The sequence below is a fragment of the Eptatretus burgeri genome, chromosome 3 (assembly GCF_056783735.1).
Source record: "Eptatretus burgeri isolate ZD-2024b chromosome 3, Ebu_testis_v1, whole genome shotgun sequence".
NCBI classification, from domain to species: domain Eukaryota; kingdom Metazoa; phylum Chordata; class Myxini; order Myxiniformes; family Myxinidae; genus Eptatretus; species Eptatretus burgeri.
In genome coordinates this window covers 66,341,813-66,359,044 of record NC_140963.1, presented here as the reverse complement: position 1 = coordinate 66,359,044, position 17,232 = coordinate 66,341,813, and the positions used below count along the sequence as shown (strand labels likewise).

The window sequence follows — 17,232 nt, the reverse complement described above, 5'->3', positions numbered from 1 at the left end:
TTTAATTTCAGAGTACATTGAAACATTAAACTGCTTAAATTTCAGTAAAAATTGGAAAAATGGAGTGTTCTAAAATTTTGACCGGTAGATTATATATATATATATATATATATATATATATATATATATATATATATATATATATATATATATATATATATATATATATGTATATATATATATATATATATATATATATATATATATATATATATATATATATATATATATATATATATATATATATATATATATATATATATATATATATATATATATATATATATATATATATATATATATATATATATATATATATATATATATATATATATATATATATATACATATATATATATATATATATATATATATATATATATATGTATATATATATATATATATATATATATATATATATATATATATATATATATACAGATATACATGGATACATACATACGGGCATGTTTGTGCAGTTAAGTCCAAAATTATTCATACCCTTACCAAATTTGGAGTATTTTGAATCGTGTTATTTGAGGAATGAGTTTCTTCTGGCTTAAGTTAAGGCCCTGTCACACTTTGACGATTTAGCCAGCGTATGCCGACGTATGAAAAATTTGTCTAAAATGCTGGCACACGTCGAATAAGTTATGGGTAAGTTTTGTATACGTTAAGAGCACGCTGAAGCACGCTGGCATATGTCGTAATACGCCGAGCTCGTCGACAAATTTTAAGCATGCTCAAAATTTTTCGACGTATGCCATCGTATGACTCACACGTTCCCCATTTGCTGGCCATAAGTTGTAGGCACGTTATGCGATCATTGACACACGTCGACACACGTTACTTGTAAGTTACTCATAAGTCGAAACACGTCGAGGTAATGTTTAGCGTACCCAAAACTTATTTCTAACCTATGAGGGCCCTGTCACACCTTGACGTTTTAGCCAGCGTATGGCAACATATCCAAATGTATGTAAAACACTGGCATATGCTGAACTATTGATGTTTTTTTTTCAGTTTTTGGCATATTCATAACGAGTTGGACGTATGCATAACGTATTAGTAATGTACACAGTACGTTTCAATAACTTATAGATAACTTATACCAACGAATGCTTAGCGTGTTATCGGCGTTGACAACCTATGGCCAACGATAGTCTAACTAATGCATAGCACGGCAGCGTATCGCGGACAATCACGTGGCATAGCCTATTAAAAGGCTGCCGCTCGACTATTCAAATCATAACCGCACTAGACATCGAAGTGTCAACATCACCGTCATGCCAAAGAAAATAATGCTGCAAGAAGTCTCCTGGCCGTGGCCCTGGACGCGGACACAAGGAGGATCGATCATCAACCACACCCTCCCCATCATGCTCACCGACTACTACTTACATGGACCTACTACTCCTACTACTGATACTACTGACATGGACATATACTCACAATGGAGTCTGGAACACTGACGGGTTCCTCCTGTGAACCCCATTTTTATATACCAATTCCCCTAAACGCTGCCAATATGCCATTATACGGTAGCTGTAAGTTACAAACATGTTCAGTAAGTTCTGAGGTCGTCCTGAAGACGTCAAATACGTCTACATACGTCAATATGCGTTGGAGATACGTTACAAAAAGTTTCAAAGCATGTTACTCATAGGTTAGAAATAAGTTTCGGGTACGCTAATCATTACCTCGACATGTTTCGACTTATAACTTACAAGTAATGTGTGTCGACGTGTGTCAACGATCGCATAACGTGCCTACAACTTATGGCCAGCGTATGCGAAACATGTGAGTCATACGCTGGCATACGTCGAAAATTTTTGAGCATGCTTAAAATTTGTCGAAGAGCTCGGCATACTACGACGTATGCCAGAGTGCTTCAGCATGCGCTTAACGTATACAAAACTACTCATAACATATTCTACGTGTGCCAGCGTATTCGCCAAATTTTTCATACATTGGCTTATGCTGGCTAAAACGTCAAGGTGTGACAGGGCATGACGGTGATGTTGACACTTCGATGTCTAGTGCGGTTATGATTTGAATCGTCGAGCGGCAGCCTTTTAATGGGCTACGCCACGTGGTCGTCGGCGATACGCTGCGGCGCTATGCATAAGTTAGACTATCGTTGGGCATAAGTTGTGAACGCCGCCAACACGCTAAGCATTCGTTGGTATAAGTCATCTATAAATTATCGAAACGTTCTGTGTACGTTACTAATACGTTATGCATACGTCCAACTTGTTATGAATATGCCAAAAACTGAAAAAAACATCAATAGTTCAGCGTACGCCAGCGTTTTACATACATTTTGATACGTTGCCATATGCTGGTTAAAACGTCAAGGTGTGACAGGGCCCTTACATAAGAATGTGACAAACAGCTGATGGAATCAATGCAAGAGACATTTCAAGAAATACATTGTTTCGGGGGTATTTTATTGATAGATTTTTTTTTTTAAATGTCATGTCCAGAATTATTCATACCCTTGCTTAGATCAGTTCAAAGTCACATTCAATAATCAATGGAAAAGCCTCTGTTTGTGATTACAGCCTCCAAACAGTTTTTATACTTGCTCACAGGGTTTTTGCATGTCTCTACAGGGATTTTGCCCCACTCCTCCTTCGCGAAGGTCTCCGGATCTTTAAGGTTGGAAGGCTTCCTTGCCATCACTCCGGTCTTGAGCTCCCTCCACAGATTATCGATTGGATTGAGGTCCGAACTTTGGCTTGGCCACTCTAGAACGTCTACATCATTATTCCGGAACCATTTCTTGACTGACTTGGTGGTGTGTTTTGGATCGTTGTCCTGCTGATATGTCCAATGCTCCCCCAGGTGAAGTTTCTCTGCGGATTGTTTGATGTTTTCCTCGAGGATCTTGATGTACTGCTCCTTTTTCATGATGCCATCCACTTTGACGAGATTGCCGGGCCTACTGGCTGAGAAACATCCCCAAAGCATTATGATCCAAACTCCATGCTTGACGGCCAGGACTGTGTTCTTTGGATTGTATGCTTCACCTTTCTTTCGCCAAACGAAAGCAACATCTCTGTGCTGAAAAAGCTCCATTTTTGTCTCATCTGACCACAGAATTGAGGACCAAAAGCTTGGATCTTTGTCCAGGTGAGCTTTTGCAAAGGCCAGACGAGCCTTTCTGTGCCTGGGATGGAGGAGTGGAGTCTTTCTTGGTCGGCGTCCATGCAGACCCCCCTTGTACAATGTCCACTGGAGTGTCTGCCTTGATATCTTGGTCCCAGACTTGCCAAGGTTGTTCAGGAGAGCCTTAATAGTGATCCGTGGATTGTTGTTGGCCTCTCACCATACTTTTCTTGCCAGACGAGGCGACACCTTTAGCTTCTGACCACGTCCTTCAATGTGTTTTCCAGTGTGGAACTCCTTGTACTTCCTAATTATACTTTGTATGGTGGCAACTGGCACTCGGAACTGCTTCGAAATTGCTTTGTCGCCTTTCCCCTCCTTGTGAGCATTCACAATGCACAACCGAAGGTCCTCACTGACTTCTTTCTTCTTCGCCATGCTGACAATGACCTGAGAATGATTGCATCAGCTCCCCTTAATTTATAGTCTAAAAGCAGAGTGTTGTTCAACAACATTCCTCACTGTACATTCAATAGACCACATTTGTAATGCATTCAGATTCTATGCACACATCTTGGAATAATTGCATAACATTATAAAGAATCTGAGGAATATCAAAAGCAAGTACATTATCACAAACATTGGCCTCAATTCTGAGACTTGGTGTGGGGTATGAATAATTTTGGACAGGCATCAAAACAGAAATATTATCATTTCTATCGTTATGCTAATAATGTTGAGCCAAAATATATGTGGATTTGTACATGCCAACTAAATGTCCTTGGGTGAGGTGAAAGTTCTACCACTCCAGCTTGTAGGTATGAGATAAATGCAAAATTCTCAGATTTTTCAGAGGGTATGAATAATTTTGGGCTTTACTGTATGTATGTATGTGTACTTATGTATACATACGCATACATATATACATACATCTGGGTATATATATATATATATATATATATATATATATATATATATATATATATATATATATATATATATATATATATATATACACACAGACATACATACATAAATTAGCAAACATGAGAAAAGACAACCCTTTACTTCGTTGATGGGATAATATAAAGGAGTAAGAGAGAAGGGAGAGAGTAGGGAGGGGGAGTGAGAGGGGAGGGAGATTGAGAAGGAGTGGGGGAGCAAGGAGGGGTGGCGGTGTGAGGGAGGAGGGGGGAGGGGGAGTGAGGAGGGAAGTGGGAGCAAGGAGGGGTGTGAAAAGGGAAGGGGATGGCTATGGAAGGCAACATGAGGGGAGGGCAAGGGAAGGCAGCATGAAGGGAGTGCAAGGTGAGGCAGTATGAGGGGAGGGTCTTTCCGGACATAACTAACTTCCGGACATGTCCAGAGATAAGCACCGGCCGTATGACGGGTATACGAAGGGGGAAGGAGAAAAAGAGTGGGGGGAGAGGGGGGTGGAGGAGTGAGGAAGTAGCAAGACTGAGGAGTGGGGACTGAATAAGCAGGGGGAGTGAGGAGGGGTGGGGGAAGGGAAAGCAGCGTAAAGGGAGGGGAAAGAAGTGTGAGGGAAGGGGAGGGGAAGGCAGCATGAGGGTAGGGCAAGGAAAAGCAGGCAAGGAAAAGCAGGCAAGGAAAAGCACTAAAAAAGCAGGGGAGGGAATTAGAAGCTGACCATTATATGTCGCATGTTTAAAGGCATGGAATAAGGCTTGTGCAGAAATTAAATAAAGCCATGAACGCTGTCGTCTCTGGATGTTTATAAGCATTGCGATGTATCCAGCGATTCATATGTTTGATGATGAAGGCATTTGCTAATACGAGTGAGAAAAGTGAAAAACCAAACTTTATCATTAAGAAATCATTGCGGCCTGTTGCAAATCAAGGCATGGTTGAGTATGCCAAAAACATGGCGACTTCAGACCCCAGCGAGGTAACCCAGGAAATGCCTTCAGACCTCGCTGGGTTACCTTGCGTAACTTGTGTATACTTGCGGATCTTCAAAGGGGTCTTTTAATTAACCCAAACACCAAATTTTCACTCATGCACTTCCTTGGAGTTCTGCAAGTATGCATGCAAAGTTTCAGGCTGTTAGGTTTCATGGTTTTTGAGTTATGGAGGAAAAACAGCAAACTTCTAGAGTGAAATAGTACCAAACTTCAGGGCTGCACCTACCTCTCCAGTGTGTTTGTCCTAAGGGTATTTTTAAAAATTAATTTGAGAATTTTTTTTTTTTAATTAAATTTTTTTTTATCTTGCATCTTCAATTTAAATTGCTTATATAAATGTTCATCTTCTCCCCTCCCATGATCCTGACCTGGTTTGGTTGAGTCCACATTTACATTTGATTCATTTTCCTCATAAAACAATTCATGTTTTTTACATTTTTGAATTTTGGGGTGCGTGCACTAGCCTAGCGACAAAGAAACTTCCTCGCGTTGGAATCACCATCATGGTTTCAGCAGTTATTGAGTTAGTTTGGGCTACAGTTTTACATTGTTTTAGAGGGAAAGAAGCAGAAGAAGAAGAAGAAGAAGAAGAAGAAGAAGAAGTACAAATTGGTGTTTTAATGATCTCCTGATGTGGTACTGTCCATCTTCCCCAACCCCTGTATGTGGCGTCTTTTGCGATGTATTCTGGCGTCTTTTTAAGTCTTGGTAGTTCAGAAAACGCTTGAGAATAAAAGGCATGGCTATTAAATCCTGATGACTTCACTCTATAGTCGTTTATAAGCATATTATTGTGTACACATTTGAATTGGTGGCCATTTTTCCAATATCATCCCTCCATATGGAGTATTAGCGTACTAGGCCAGGAAATCTATGAAAATATATGGCCAAACCCACCACAAATTGCAATATAAACCATTCAAGTGTTTTTTTCACTCCAAGTATGCAAAAGAATGACACACTAAAAGTCACCAAAAATCCAATTTGGGGAACATGTTTATTTTTCAAGATGGCCACCAAAATGGTCACCAAAACTGATAATTTTAGAATCACCCCTATATCAGCAAGTAATAGTGCTAAAAATATATGTGAAACACTTAGGTACATGTTATTGGACACAATAAACCCATTTCTGACATTTTTAAACTTGTCACAGACTTCATATTCAAAATGGCCACCAAAATGGTGCCAAAACTAGCATATTTAGAAATAGCCAAATATAAGCAATTACTTGGGATTCATATATAAATAAAACATCTTGAAATTTCCTTGGTTCAGACATTTCGGAAATGAATGAAATTCTAAGATATGTTGGATACATTGTATTTTTGTTGGCATAGCGCTAAAGTATTTCTTTCTTTTCATATTACAGTGTAATTAGCTGATCATGGACAAGTGTGTTTTCTGTGAGGAACCTCTCTCTATCCAATGGAGAGCCAACTTCCACATTACACATCAAAGGATGTGAAGGCATTGCCAAGGTTAATGAGTTGCGGAACAGAAATATTAGTACTGTGCCCGGCCAAGTTGTGCATGTCAAGTGTAGGAAGGACTTCTGTTCCCCACAGTGCATAGTCAATGACAACAAAAAGCGAGGACATGACTCCGCAGCAGCCAGTAGTTCACCATGTGCACGTCGATCCACAAGTATGGCATTCAATTACAAAGAAAACTGGATATTTTGTGGTGTTTGCAATGCAAAAAAAAAACCACAAACCAACACATAAACTTATCTCAGTCAGAACAATGGATTTCCAGGAGACCATAATGCAGGTATGCAAAGAACGCAATGATTTGTGGTCAGACACTGTCAGAGGTAGAATTGAGTATATGCAGGATCTACATGCCGCAGATGAGGCATACCACAACCTCTGCAGCACAAACTTTAGAACAGGAAGGGAAATACCAAATAAGTTCATTGCAGAAGAAATGAGCCCTCCCAAACGGCCGAAGCAGGGCAGACACTCCAATTCAGTACGAGCAGATGCTTTCATTAAGGTAGCCGAGTATCTGGAGGCCAATGATGATGAACAAGCAACTATACAAGATCTAATACATAAAATGGATGAATTTTTGGATGGCACTGACAGTGAATCATATGGATTTACTTACATGAAAGATCAACTTCAAAAACACTTCGGCGACAACATAATGATCACCGAGATCAATGGAAAACTAAATGTGGTTACATTCCGCCACAAAGCATCCGTTATCCTCCACAAATTCTAGTCAACCCAAGAAAAGCAACAACACTGCAGAGAAAATGAGACTCATTGAGACTGCTGCCAAACTGATTAAAAGTGATGTCAAATCAGTGGAAGAGACAAAAGAGGTATACCCAGATTCAAGTACAATGACATCTACTGACGAGGCAATGTCATTCTTACCTGAATCATTGAAACTTCTGCTTCAGAAACTCGCAGATGGGAAGGATGCCGATAAGAAAATAGCATCGTTGGGCCAAGCCATTATGCAATGCATTCGACCAAGAGTTCTAATTGCTCCCTTACAGATAGGTTGAGGTGTACAAATGCACCACCATTTTGGGTCTAAATTTCTCATCGACTCTCTCTATGCACACGGCTTCTGTAGCTCATATAAGGAAGTGCAGAAATTTGAGCGCAGTGCAGCAATCATCCAAGGAACAGACATACCAAGCTACACTGAAGGCCAATTCATTCAGTATGTGGCCGACAATGTAGACCATAACATTAGGACAATTGATGGCTTGAAGTATGTGAACCATTTAAAAATGCCATAAATGGGTTTATTGTGTCCAATAACATGTACCTAAGTGTTTCACATATATTTTTAGCACTATTACTTGCTGATATAGGGCTTATTCTAAAATTATCCGTTTTGGTGACCATTTTGGCAGCCATCTTGAAAAATAAACATGTTCCCCAACTTGGATTTTCGGTGACTTTTAGTATGTCATTCTATCGTATATTTAGAGTGAAAAACACTTGAATGGTTTCTATTGCAATTTGTGGTGGGTATATCACTAGATTTCCTGGCCTATACTCCATGATATATCTGAAAAGGCTAGCCAGGGATTGAGGATTATTAACTTACGACTGTTTATTCAGTGTTCTTCACAGTTTCGGAGGAGGCAATGTGCATTTGACTATAAAAACGATTTTGACTCTATTACAAATATTTTGTACCAAGTTTTAGGGTTTTATAAATTAATTTGCAGTTTTATTTACTTAATCCAAGGCTGATAGTGAAGCGTATATCCAAATTACTTGCTGTACTATGTCATTTAAAGACAATAAACAACTCAATCACATAGATCATTATAAAATTGTCTTGAGATATGGGGTTCTCTATGCTATATCTATGATACCTTGAGAATCAGGAGCCATCTGCTCAGATGGGAATGCTAAACTTGCAAAAGTTTTGGAGATAAACCAAGCTGTTAACATTGGTGTAGAAGTAAGGGTGAAGCATGAAAGTACAAGGTGTCACGAGGTGGCACTTTTCACTTCCATTGTTTGAAGATTAAAAGCACAATCGTGATACTCTCTTGAGTTCAATTGATTCATTTTCATGCTTCTCAGGTTGTTATGCATGGTCATTGAACTCTTCTGCATTCAGCTCATTCCTATAGCTCTCATGTTAATTTATAGCAATCAGTTCCTTTTACGGCATGTTGATGACTACAGTCAAGGGAATTACCAGCAGCTCAGATAATCTATCTCAGAGGAAAGGAAGATAAAGCCCCGGGGCCAAATAATATGCATCCGGGAGTATTGAAGGAGGTGGCAGAGAAGATAAGCATGGTGTTCACCCATATCTTTAACAGCTCATTAGAGACTGAACGGGTGTCAGGGGATTGGAGAGTCGCAATAAATGTAACACTGTTATTAAAGAAAATATCCAGAAAAGAATCATAGTACTACAGACCTGTTAGTTTAACTTCAGATGCAGTGGAATTTTAGAGATGTCAAATAGGGATCAGATGGGGAACCATTTAAATAAATTTAAACTAATTAAAGGCAGTCAGTTCGGATTTATAAAAGTGATATCACATTTAACAAGTTAATTGGAGTTCTATGATGTTCTCATTGGGAGAGTGCAATAGATTTCGTAAATCTAGACTTTCAGAAGGTATTTGATAAAGTACCACATATAAGGCTGTTTAGCCAAGGTTAGGACTTGCAAAATGGTGATAGAGCAGCCAACTGGATTGAAAACTGGTTTAATTATAGGAAATAAGTGGCTGTGAGTGAGAGGTTATCTGGCTGGGAGGTTGTAAGTCATGGAGTACCTCAGAAATAAGTATTTGGACCATTATTTTTCATAAATTACATCAATGATCTAAACAGTGGGGTGAAGAGGTAGTTTTCCAAGTTTGCAAATGAAATAAAGCATGGAGGTATAGATAGCAGGAACGAGGGTCATCAGATACAGGAAAGTCGAGATACTTTTATAGATTGGCAGATGCAGTTTTCGTCTGTTTTCTTTTTCTTTTTTTTGTGTTCAAAGTCGAGGCAAGTGGAAAAGCTAGTAGTAATAGTCCCTTCGTGTGCAGCCTTTTCGACTGCTGGTTGTATCATTGGTGTTAATTTAGGGGGAATGAGATTTTAACTCAGGACCCTTGGTTCGCAAGCCACAGGAGTGCAAGTGCACTGGATGAATCAGGACACAACAGGACAAAAGGAACAGCACAGAATGAGGTTGGGAAACACCAACAGCAGCACCATGGTGTGGATAGGAATGGGGGGAAGGAGAGGATGCATGGAGTGGATCTCTCAGGAGGGAAAACTGTAAATCTGGAAGGAAGGAGGATTGGGGTAGGGTGAGAGAGGGGGTTAATGAGGGTAGAAAATATCAGGGTTTTGGATTGGGGACATCTGAGATGGTGGTGAACAGCTGTACTGAAGACCTGGAGGTAAGAATGAGATAGAAGAGGATGTGGAAGTTGGTTCCACGGGCAGGAAAAAAAGGAGGAACAAAGGAGTGGAGGTGAGGGGTGATCCTGGATTTAGTTAGTTTCATCAAAAGGGGGTTTATCATAGACCGTGTGTGCCCTGCAGGAACAGAATGAGATAGAAGAGGATGTGAAAGTTGGTTCCACAGGCAGGAAAAAGGAGGAATAAATGAGTGGAGGTGAGAGGTGATCCTGGATTTAGGTACTTTCATTAAAAGGGGGTTGATCATGGACCGTGTGTGCCCTGCAGGAACCTGGGGGAGTGGGAGGGGGACAAAACATACAATGAGCCATGTGTGCAAGACCAGAAAGGTGGCAGTAGAAGGCAGAGAGACCACCAACCTGTCTTTGGTGGCGAAGTGATAGGCCCATAGAATCAGCTTCATCACAGGTGATTCCAATAACCTTAAAGGCCTTGGTTTCCATGAAACCAAGCTAAGCAAGATGCAAGGCAGGTGAGAGAGCCCAGAGGGGAGAGCAGTACTCCATTAAGCGGTGGATGAAAGCCTTGCGGGTAGATAGGAGTTTGGGTGTGCAAGGAAGGACTTTGTGTGATGGAGGATGCCCAGTTGGCAGCTGGCTTTAAAGGACAACTTTGAAATGTGGGTAGCCCAAGAAAGATCATGGCTGACAGTGAGACCCAGAAGTTTGATGGACTGAACATCCTCAAGAGGATTCTTAAGAAAGTAGAGAGGAGGGTTTGCAGATTGTCCTTTTGGAGAGAGGTAGACAATAAATAGTACAGTTCCTTGGTGATTCCAAGGATCCAATAAATAGTACGATTCCATTTGAGTGTGATCTTTGTCAGGATTGAAATACATATTCCAAGTGCGATAGGTTGTGATATTTTTCAAGGTGTGAAGAGAGGGAAGAGGCTGCAGCCTGCCTGTATGGAGGATGAGTGATGTCACAGCAGAGGGTGGAGTCAAAAGACAATAGATAAAGGGGATTTTCCAGAGTGAGAGAAATCATTTGCAAAGATCAGGAATCGGACTGGGACCAGACAACTGCCTTGGGGGAACTTCAGCCTTGACAGGGAAAGGAGATGAAAGAAATCTGTTGGTGAGAGCCACACATTGGCTATGAGGAGAGGACATCAGTAAGTCACATGTGTGGAGTTGGCCTTGGATACCATCGGCAGATAGTTTGGAGAGTAGGGCAAGATGCAAGACTGTATCAAAAGCACAAGGTACAGTTTGTCACGAGAGACGGCCATGATCTCATGTCTGACACTGATGGCCTCCATCCATTGTTGCGTGAGTAAAAGCAACATGTCCAAGGTGGAGTGACCTGGTCTGAAACCAAATTGGTGATCTGAGATGAGGTTGCTGGAGAAAAGAAAGGTTTCCATCTCAACTGCGATGATGGATTCCATGACCTTTCCTATTTAATGACCTTTTTTGCTCCTATTTAATGTAATGCAGTTATGGTGGTCCAAGCAGATGGAAGATGACCAAGTGCAAATAACAGGGTAAAAATGGCAGAGAAAAGATGTGCAAGAGCAACAGAGCAAGTTTTAAGGACACATGAGCTGATGCCATCTGATCCAGTCATCAAATCAGTCGAGGGTTGAAGTAACCTTCTCCACTTTATCAGGTGCAAAGGACACATAGTCAAAGAGCAGTCGGGTATGACAGGGACAGTTGGGTACCGAGAGTGAGGGATTAGGGACACAAGATTTGAAAGCAAACACAGAATTGAGGCATTCAACCCTCTCATGAGCAGGTGGCCATGGTGCCATTTGAGTAGATGGAAGGCATGTAAGGGAAGCCAATACCAGAGACAGACATAAGATAGATGTCATGCAGAGCATGATACTTGCAAAAACCCTAAAATAAACTTGAACTTAAATATAATTGGTGGGTGAATTCATTGACCAGATAGGCAAAACCTGTTCAAATTTCAAGCCAATCAGATGAAAATTGAGCTATTTCAGAAATTGCATGAATGCTGACCTTTGGCCTATGCAATTTTGGTTGATATTAACCTCAAAAACAATTGGCTGGTTGAATTCAATGACCTGAAATATAAATCATCTTCAAATTTCAAGTTCATCACATGAAAATTGAGGAATTTAGAAATTTCACCTAAATTGTTGACCTTATGGCCTAAATTGACCTCAAAAGTAATTGGTGGTTGAATTCAATGACCAAATATGCAACTCCTCTTCAAATTTCAGTCAATCGGATGAAAATTGACAATTTTAGAAATCCGGCCTTATGTTGACCTGAAAAATATTTGGTGGTTGAATTCAGTCACCAAATATGCAAAACCTCTTCAAATTTTAAATCACTTGGATGAAAATTGAGGATTTCTGAAATATCACTTTAGTTGTTGACCTTTGTCTTATATTGACCTCAAAAATAATGGGTGGTTGAATTCAGTGACATGATGTGCAAACCCTGTTCAAATCTCAAGTAAATTGGATGAAAACTGACAATTTTAGAAATTTGGACAATGTTGACTTTTTGATGTTTACACCTCAAAATAATTGGTGGTTAAAGTCAGTGATCTGATATGAAAATCCTGTTGAAATTTCAAGTCAATTGGATGAAAATTGAGGATTTCAGAAATTGCACTTAACTTTTTGGTATTTGGCCTATGTTGACCTTTTTGCCTATGTTGACCTAATAAATAATTGGTGTTTGAATTCAATGACCTGATATGCAAATTATCTTCAAATTTCAACTCGACTGGATGAAAATTGATGATTTTAGAAATTCGACAAAGTTGTTATGCCTGGCGTTGGCTTAATGTTTAGGGTGGTGGTCTTGGGATCTGAGGATCCTGAGTTCAAATCCTCCTCAGCTGTATAATTAATACTAGGTGGGGTTGACTTTGCCTTTCATCCTTCCGAGGGAGGCAAAATGAGTACCAGCTGCTGGTATACTGTGTTGGAGTGGCGACCCATCCAGGATTGTGTCCAACAGCCAAGGAGACTGCTTAGGCAGCACCAACACTCTGCACAGAGTATGATCCCAATGGATGGATGGATGGATGGACAAAGTTGTTGACCTTTGGCCTATGTTGACTTTTTGACCTCAATATCAATAGGTTTCTTGCTTTTGACCACCTCGACCATTTGGTGAAGTTTCGTGAAGATTGGTTTAAAAATGTGGCCTGGAGGTGATAGACAAACAAACAAGAAGAAGACATCATGCAGAGCATGATACATTCAAAATCCATAAAACAAATTTGACCCCAAAAGTAATTGGTGGTTGAATTCAATGGCCAAATATGCAACTCTTCAAATTTCAAGTGAATCGGATGAAAATTGACAATTTTAGAAATTCGGTCTATTTGACCTTTTGGCCAAGGGGACCTCCAAAATAATTGGTTGTTGAATTCAGTGACCTGAAATATATATCCTATTCAAATTTTCGTCAATTGGATGAAAATTGAGGATTTCAGAAATGCCACCTTAGTTGTTGACCTTGGGTTTATGTTCCCCTTTTGGCCAATGAGTTCCAAGAAAATAATTTGTGGTTTAATTCAGTGACCTGAAATATAAATCCTCCTCAAATTTCAAGTCAATCGGATGAAAATTGAGGATTTTAGAAATACCACCTCAGTTGCTGACCTTTGGCCTCTGTTGACCATTTGGTCCATGTTTACCTCAAAAATAAATGGCTGGTTGAATTCATTGAAATAAAATTTCAATCCTCTTCAAATTTCAAGGCAACTGGATGGAAATTGAGGATTTTAGAAATACCAACTTAGTTGTTGACCTTTGGCCTATGTTGACCTTTTGTTCCATATTGACCTCAAAAATAATTGGCTAGTTGTATTTATTGACCAGAAATATAAATCCTCTTCAAATTTCAAGTCAATTGGATGGAAATTGAGGATTTTAGAAATACCAACTTCGTTGTTGACCTTTGGCCTATGTTGACCTTTTGTTCCATATTGACCTCAAAAATAATTGGCTAGTTGTATTTATTGACCAGAAATGTAAATCCTCTTCAAATTTCCAGTCAATCGGATGAAAATTGAGGATTTTAAAAGTACCACCTTAGTTGTTGACCTTGGGACTATGTTGACCTTTTGGTCTTTGTTGACCTCAAAAATAATTAGCTAGTTTAATTCAGTGACCTGAAATATAAATCTTCAAATTTTAAGTCAATCGGATGAAAATTGAGGATTTTAGAAATACCACCTCAGTTGCTGACCTTGGGCCTACGTTGACCTTTTGGCCTATGTTGACCTGTTCCCCCAGGGAGGAAACAGGGACTGGATGAAGCCACGACCCGCTTTCCTTGGTCCCTGCAGCCAAAAGATGGACTTGAGTGACCTGATCAGCCCCGCTCATCAGGCTGGCAAACGACATTCTTGCTGATTCAATGTCCCAAGCGTTTTAGCTGAGCCGGGACAGACCTCCAGGTTTGCCAGCACCGGCATAAACCAAGTTCCATGTTGACACAACCCCTGCCAACTCCCCTTTTTGCACCAAACTGCTTATGCGGGACAGAACTTCATCAACCTAGGGGTGGACAGCGAGTAATGAGGAAATAAAGCCAGGGCAATGTCGGTAGCATTCCTGAAACCCAGACCACCCTGCTTAACTGGAACCGTGGCGTGCGTTCAAGCAAGATCATCAAATGTGAAATTGGAAATTTTGTGAACGTTTCGCGGATGGTGTGGTCAAAAGCTCCTAGCTGCATACCATTCAAGTAGGAGGAAGACACATGCAAGAAATACAGGACCTTAGGCAGGGCAAAACAATTTTTGAGCAAAACAAATGCTTTGTGAGCGTCAACTAGCTCCAAGTGGCCTGCCATCCAAATCAAACCATCATGCTTCTCGGTGATGGCTTTGGGCGATGGCCTCAAAGAGAGCGGAGTGGCAAGAAGGGTGCAGTCATTGGTTGGTACAATCTTGATATCGGGGAGGATTGCCTTGAATATAGCCACGGTAAGTCGACAGTCGTCTGGCAATGCGTGGTTAAGGAAAGTTAGCACATATTTGCCGCCGTTAATCTCAAGGCCAATGTCGATTAGTTGAGCCATGATATTCTTAAGGTCAGCCAGCACTTTCTCAGGCTCATCTACAAACGATGCGTCATCAACATACCATATATCAAGCTACAGCCGAACCCCCTTAACTATGGAGTCAATGCCCAGGGAGGAAAGGCCAGGCCTGATGGGGTCACCTTGTTGGATGCCCGATGCTGAATAAATAGCCTTATCACTGTAGAATAGGACTGAAGGTCTGGCGTATGCCTGCCAGATGAGCGGATGGATGCTGGGGGTGCACATTCATGCTTAAGACAAAAAAAATATCATGCCTCAAGCAGTTAAATGCATTATGCATGTTGATCTTAAGGAAAATTGGAGGCAGATTTGTCAAATAGTGTCTGGCAGCGTGAACAGCTCCTTCACACCCACATTTGGTTGAATAGTCCAACTGGACAGGGCATAGCTCGGCCACAAGTCTGTCAGAAAAAAACAAGTCTGCCACTACTGGCCACCGAACACCTGTCATTATCATTATCGACACCAGCCACATCCCCAGTGGTTGACGATCACCTATCATTTCAATCGCCATCGCCGGCCCCTCTACCAGTGGCTGCTGAACACAGGACACAGCTCAGTTTTGTATTGAGCTCTGCACCACGTATCCTTGAAGCTGTCATGTGCTTTTGTGTGGCAATCGGGCTGTGGCACATCCTCGGGACCACCTTGTTCCGGCACACTTTTTGCAAAGTTGAAAGATTCAACTGTGTTTTGTCATTTGTTTTCAGAGCAACCTTCCTTTTGGTCAAAATGTGTCTGGCAATATTCACTTTGGCGAAGTTACCCTTACCGATCATCTTGGGGATCCGGTAATTGGCAATCTGTGACTGATTATCGGCCACAAATGTGGCAGAGTTCCAGCAGTAAGTTCCACCACCACACACTTACTTGGACATGGTCATCATATCAGCATGTGGTGGTCTCCATCCCGGTCGTTCAATATAGGGGGCGGGACTTGCATGGCTGTGTTGATCTGCCCAAGGCCATCCCACTCATCAGCCGTGGGAAGCAGAGTTCGCACAGCCATGTTGCTCTGCCCAAGGCCGTCCCGCTCGCTCACAATGTGTTTGTGGTTCAAACCTTCACACCGAGGGAACAAATCATCGACAAACTTGGGCTTTCCCCTTCACCTTCACAATCCTGCTTCCTTATCCTTTGGTGGACAGACCCTGGAACCACGATCTACAGGAGAACCTCACGGAACGACTGTGTTTCCTCCATCGAAACTACTCTTGGTTCCTGGGGTGATTGCAGTGTGATCTTCACAGGAGAGATCTCGGTTCATGACGCACCGGAGGGGACAAGACCACATGCCACGTTCTTTCTACCATGTACTGACATTGGTGACCATCCCAAAGCCCTGTTGGACACACTCTAGTTTCTCTCAGAGAGTGGTTAAACAGTGACGACCACTTTTTAGTGTCACAATTCTTAATGCTACGGTTTGGCTAATTGGAGTTTGGCTTTCCACCGAACGACTGACTCAGACACCGCTTCTGTGAAGTACCCCCTTTGACCTCAAATGTTTGGTTTCCCAATTCAGTGAGGCACTATGCAATTGCTGTAAAATTTCCAAGTCAATCGGATGAAAATTGGCAATTTTTCAGATGAAAATTAATGATTGTAGAAGTTTGACCTTGAGTTGACCTTTGACCTTTTAATCCCAAAATCAGTTGGTTTCACAATTCAGTGAGGAACTGTGCAATTGCTGTTTAATTTTCAAGACAGATGAAAAATGATGATTTTAGAAATTTGACCTCAAGATGACCTTTGACCTCAAAGTCAATAGGCCTCTCAGTTGTGACTATATACACAGCTTGGTGAAGTTTTGTGAAGATCGGTATAAAATTGTGACCTGGAGGTGGCTGACAGACAGACAGACAAACAAACAGAACAAGCCGGTAGGCGGCGATGGGTCGCCGAGCATTGAAAAACTATAAGATATAGAGCAAAATGGATGTCATATCGTGGATAGGGAATCACCTTAAGATTATGCATATCAAATCTCATCCAGTTCCATCTACTGATAACTACTCGGTATCCATTTTAATGAAAAGTACCGAAAATGCGGTTTGAAATCGGAAATCCCCAAAGTTCGAGGGGGTGCTGTGGGTGAACAAAGATCTAAATCAAAAATCCGGCTCGATCGTTTGTGCAAAATGTATTCCAGACGATTAGTGCGAATTTTCATGGCCATCCGACCATAACCCGAGGAGGAGTAGCATTTGGCGCGAAGGCACCTCCAGCT

The 17,232-nt window shown here is 41.0% G+C and overlaps 1 protein-coding gene and 1 pseudogene across 1 annotated transcript in view; one reads left to right on the top strand and one right to left on the bottom strand.

Moving 5' to 3' along the window:
- INVS (inversin) overlaps positions 1-17,232 on the bottom strand; it is a 671,909-nt gene that overhangs the window by 582,777 nt on the left and 71,900 nt on the right. The window lies entirely within an intron of this gene.
- Positions 6,168-7,839, top strand: LOC147030101 (uncharacterized; annotated as a pseudogene).